This window comes from Xylocopa sonorina, chromosome 12, assembly GCF_050948175.1.
Source record: "Xylocopa sonorina isolate GNS202 chromosome 12, iyXylSono1_principal, whole genome shotgun sequence".
Classification (NCBI taxonomy): Eukaryota; Metazoa; Arthropoda; class Insecta; order Hymenoptera; family Apidae; genus Xylocopa; species Xylocopa sonorina.
Genome location: NC_135204.1, coordinates 7,238,859 through 7,244,911, shown reverse-complemented (window position 1 = coordinate 7,244,911; position 6,053 = coordinate 7,238,859).

The following is a 6,053-nucleotide window of genomic DNA, read 5'->3' as shown; positions in this document are numbered from 1 at the left end:
CATTAAGTCCATGCTAATACGCCGCTGCAACGAATAGAACGCGTTTTGTACGTCGAATATTTTTTAGAGACGAGAGTCGACGGAGAAATTTTATCGACCAGATTTTTATAGATACTCTTGTGTAATCATATACAGCGCGAGACGTATTTTTCGAGGAGAGACAGAATATTTTATCTACGTAAGCCAAAGAGTAATAATTTTTATCTGCGTTAAATGCCACGTACGTTCGTACGTGAAGACTACTCGATGTAACGAAGTGTAATTGAATGGCGTATAAATGATTAAAAAAACTATTTCGTAAACGATTCACATTAATTTGATGAAAATTCTACGATTCACCACAAATTCCTATCCCTCATTACAATTTATTATTAGAGTTGTCTGATATTTAGGAACAGCATTCTAGTGCATCCGAAAACTAGCATTCTAGCACGTGGATTATGTTTGCGGGGTCCTCGTTTCTATCTACGTGGCACGCATTCCGTTTAAAATTGTATGCAACCTATTCTGCGCACGTTTCTAGGATGAAACGCTTATAGAATCGATGATGCGCCTTAATTCCTGCAATCGAGTTGCATTTAGAATTCTACTGTGGCGCAATCTGTAGGGAGCTACTTGAACATCTGTTGTTCGTGAAGATCTCAGAGCTATAGCTCAGACAAGTACCATAATCGAGTCAATTAATATACTTTTGCAGTTCAGATAATTGTTTTATTTGAAACGTTGACATAACTGAATATATCGAGTAATTTTTCTGATCACATGAGTCACTGTTCTATTATACCATTTTATGGTCACGTTACCGATCAATTGAACAGTCCTGACGTAAGTATGCTAGTACGTTATGGCAGAGAGCTGGAAGAGGGAGCTTAGATATTGAAAATGAACCTTGCTCGAGAATGTATATCCTTTTTTGTTAAATTAATCTGGATTTTGGTTTATATATACACTTTTTTGCCTACGATATCGCTCTTTATACGTACACGTATTAAATTCGCTGCTACGAGGAGACCAAATGCACTGCGACCATTTAATATTGGTAGCGACATGTAACAAACATTTCTGAATCGCTACACTATTTATCACCTGAAACCATCAACTAGATATTATTTCAGTAAACGAGAGGCACGTTGGGAAGCTCGCATTGCGTGGCGTACGCGTGTAACCGGGATTACTTAATTGGCCCTGTTTCGCAACACGTTATCTCGTTATCGTGGCCCTTTGGGCTGATGATTCAGTGGCGTGCATAGAGTCGTCTACGCAACGCTTGTACCTACAAGTGCACGCAATACCAGCTAATTACGCAATTTTCTATTACATCGCCGTTCATCTCCGCCCCTCTCGACCTACACGGAAGAAACAAAAAGGCAGAGAAAATAACGGTGACGGTCTTTCAATAAAAATCGCAGTACGAAACGAACACAGGACGATCGATACGACAATTTGACGAAGAAAAGAACCCACGTCGAACGACGATGAGCTGCGAAGATCAAGCGGACGCGTGTTAATGGAAGGAGAATCGGGTTTGTCTTTGGCGGATTAATTAAAACGTGGAAACAAAGGTTCCCCCTAGCGATCCGTCGATAACGTAGGTAACGTATTCAGATGGTAACGCGGCGCCCCAGAGCCTGGTAATAGCGAATAATGAAATCTATGGGATCGTTTCACGGAAAGATCCCCGGTGAACTGTTTAAAATTCAAATGAATGCGAACGGTCGTCGTGGGCCAATGCAAACAGCGCAATATAACCGTTGGGGGGGGGGGGGGGGGACCCGTTCACTTCGCGATCGAGTTTCGGAAGTTTTATACGCCAGGCGAACGGGATGGCACCGCGCTTTAATTGCCTCGCAATTGATTTCATATTAGTCCGATTGAGTTTGAGCTCATCTCGTCGGGGCGAAAGGCGGTGGCCCCCGGAAGTCGTGAAATTAATCGCGATCCTGACCCGCGGGACAGGATAAATTGCGCGAGTAACGAAATTCCCAGAGAAAAAGGACCAGGCCCACGGCGTTACGATCTGAACGTACAAACTGAGTTGAACTTCGCAGCTCTCGATTCCAGAATTCTGTATACATCACCACTGCGATAACAATGGTGGTTGGTGGCCATTTTAAACTAAAGAATGATGGAGCATTGGCAGAAATGTCCAGTGTCAAAAAGAAGGTACAATTTAAAATCTCAAGTTCTGAATTAAATATTGCCAGGCCTCTGAACGCGTCGAGAAAAACTGATCAAAGTGCTGTGCACTTCGTTGCTAATAACTCGAGACCGATCCCCCTGGAGCGTTAACTTTCCACCCCTGGCCGCAGCCAGTAGAATGCACCGGATATTCTCTCGTCTCGATGTTTATTAAAATTTTCGGTGCACCGTCGCGGAAACGGAGAACCCTTTTTGTCATGCATAACCTCGCTCGTACCTCAAAGAGGAGCTTCTAAAAACGAAGATGCGAAAGGGAGAGAGAGAGAGAAAAAAAAGGGAGAAACAGGTTACCACTTTCGCGGTGGAGCTGCCTCCTGTAACGGGATGCGACGGCGAGCGTCCTTAACGAAAGTTTTCGGTCGCCGGAGATAACCTCGGATTATTACGCGGAAACTTTTTGGCGGAAGTCGCGAGGGCGGGAGTCGCCCGTGGCAATCCATATTCATGCGCAGGGTATTTCTTTAGAAATCAGTTCTTCGCGTCTAGCAGCCCTCCTGGTTACTTAAAGTTCGCAATGAACGCCTAGACGAGTGTAATTCGTCTGGTCGTCGTGTAAGGCAAACAATTCAATTAAAAATCAATAAAATTAAGCGATAACTATAAATGACTCGATAAACGATGCCAATAGTGGAGGGTAGCGCTTTCGAAAAAAGAAGCTGTACGAGTTTACAAAAAAGGGACATCGATTAAGGCCATCTTCATTGGCGCTCGAGTAGCGCTCTAGCCAAGTGACTCTACATAACCAGTGACCTGAAATTACAATATATTCCCGTGCACGCGCGCGTATCGCGTTCTAGGATAACCTTTAAGACACCGCGAACGTTTGCCTAAGCTAAGCGCGGATAACACTCCGCTCTGGATACGTGAAAAAGCGGGGGAAAAATATTGACACAATTAATTGTCGTTCCCGTTTCGAGACCGATTTCTACCGGAATGTTTTGTCAGGTGCGCGTACAGATCGTTCGAGCGAGATACCAGCGGCCGCTGGAATGCGCTTCCAGGCTTCAGCCCGGTCGTTAGTCATCAATTTTTCCCCATAATTGACAGCACCGCTCTCGCGTAACAGATCGAGTTATTTCAAGTAGCTTTTCACGCGATCAATTGGAAATCTCGTGTACCCGGCGTCGGGCCTTGATTTAACCTGTAAACGCGAACGCCGCCGACACGCTACTCGATCCTGATAACAGTTTATCGATTCTAATCGAACTTTTTCGACCTGCTTCGCGATCGTGAAACTTCTCGACGAACGAGGGCCGATTAGAGGCGCTTTCGAGATACGTGCGATCTTTTCAACAGCGGGGCGATGGAGACGGAGATCGATCGAGCCACTCGCAGCGACATTTTTCCTCCTCGACGAGACGATACGAGCGCAGATAAGTCGCGTACGATACGACACGCGAAACAATAACGAAGTATGCCAAGAACGTAACTGAGCGCAATTTCCCTCGGACAAACGAACGGGACGAGGCTGCTGGGAAAAGTGTTCACGGTTTATGATATCCTCGTGACGCTGCGGAACGTTCTGAATGGAACACACGTACCTCTGGTAACATCCGTTATTTACACGCGTTTTGATTACCGGCACGGTATTACGCGGTGGTGTGTGCAGATGCGTGTAGACAGAGCAGCACAAATACGAGACAATTAAGGCTGGGCGAGACGCGAGGAGAAAATGGCTATTGCGAGGGCAAAGAAACGCGATAGTCGTAGGACAGACGCTAGCGCCAGACGTCTGTTTCTACTTACTAGCTTGGGACGATCCGACGATGTTAAACAGAACTTTAGATAATGTCCCTTTTTTCTCTGCGATGCACTACGACGTGTATGCTTAATCTTTTACGTAAGGAACAAAGAACTAGATCGATGTAACGAGTTTAAGTGGTCTGCATGTGGTTATTCAACAGTTTTATCATTTTCGACAAGATCTCTGGTGCTATCGATACATTCGGATCAATATTTGCGGCTCCGGCGTACTTTATTGTTACGACAAATGTGTCGAAAAATTGTTATCTCGCGAGTGAACGGAAATCGGATCGCGCAGGTAGTCAGCTGTGGAAAGAGAGTCGCGTTTCTGTTTTTTTTTTTTTTTTGTTTTTGGACGTTCGAAAAATTTACTATACTCGCTGGTAAATATCGCGATTCTCAGGAAGCCTGCAGCCGGATGGATTTGGACATCTGACCTGCAAATTCAGCGGAAGTCGGTGTATTTATTCGCGCGGCGGTCGCAAATCAAACCGAATGCCGCGCGCAGCGGGCGACCAATTTTTTAGCTGTATCCTGGAAAGAATCTAACCCGGTCGCCTCTTCCTGCGGCGAACGCCATTTTATTGGTAACCTGGAACGTGTTTGTGACACGTTTCACGGGGGTCCGTGCCGCGCGCACGCGAGAGACAGACATTGCAAACCGTTCGTGTACCGTCGTGTTTATACGCAGAGCGTTTCGCAACGCGCAGCCCCTGGAAAAGTGGGGCACAGCAAAAAAAAAATGGTGAACAACAAAAAATAATAGAAGAACGTAGTAGATCCGCGTACGAACGTGTGTCAGGTTTGACAATCGCTACAGGACTGCGACCGCGCTTCAGCGCTCTGGTTACACCTCGGTTACAAATATCTCCTCGATCGAATGGGACTGTCGAAATTTAATTGAAAATTTCGGCGCACGGGCTGATTAAAAATTTGCAATTTTTACCAGTAACTTCTGTTACAGCTTCGAATGTGGGGCATGTATCATTAACGCTTTAATAATGGCCAATTAAAAATTTGCTGAAGCAAGGCAATGCTGGAACGAAAATTTTAGTATTTTTATGAATTCGAAGTATGATGCACATTTTATTGGAAATGTGCAGAATGTTCAGAATATTCAAGTGAATGCTTAACAAGCCCTGCCTGACTGGTACCGCCTGATCTACTGCCAATGCAATAGTCGCATCGCAGGAAACTCGTAAAATCTTATTTTATAAACTGCAATAGGTTTGTGCGATTGATTTATATAATTATTTACAGTCTGGACCACGTGGTCCACGATAGGATCCAACATGAACGACAGCAAAACTACTTGGAACGATTTTATTCGAACAGTCTTCGCTGTTCTTCGCGTTTAATCGATTCCATCGTCCCTTCATTACTGAACCGTGCCTCGTATATTATGAAACACCTTGTACGCGCGTACGTGTGCACGCGTGGACGCATAATAGAGACACGGCAGCGTTCTACAGACAATACGTAATTACCGAGAATGTCGATCGATACTGGCCAGCTATGTAAACTGGCCAATGATGACTGTTGACCGATAACAATCGTTTCGAAACCTGCAATCTAAAACGACTTTAAAGCAGCGGGACACCAGCTATTTACAGGGACGCGACAAACCGTCGGTCGCATCTTTCTTTCGCCCTTTCTAGCCTTTCACGCCCTCGTCGCCTCTTCTACGTCACATTTCTGTTTATTTTTTGTTTTTCAATTTCGTCGCGTCGCGTCACGCAATTTTGAGCCGTGTAATTACGCACGCAACACGCACGCATAACGCGCGATGCAGAGGCGGAGAGCGGCCCGCAGGGACGGGAAAAATGAACAGTTGTTCGGCTAATTTACCGTTGTTTAACTGCAGCTCTACATTGCCGCGCGAATGAATAAAAAGCGTAGGGACGCGCGGGATGGGTTATTATTGGCACCTGCTCCGTGTGATGGCGGTAGATAAGCTACAGCGTTCCGCTTCGAGCGAACAATTTTAAACAACGTTAACACGGCGCGCAGTAACGCAGTGAATTTTTGTTACAATAAAGGATTAGTATTTTTTCGGAGTAATTAAACAGAGCGAACGTTTGGCCTCGACTGTTGCGAGCACTTCGACTACT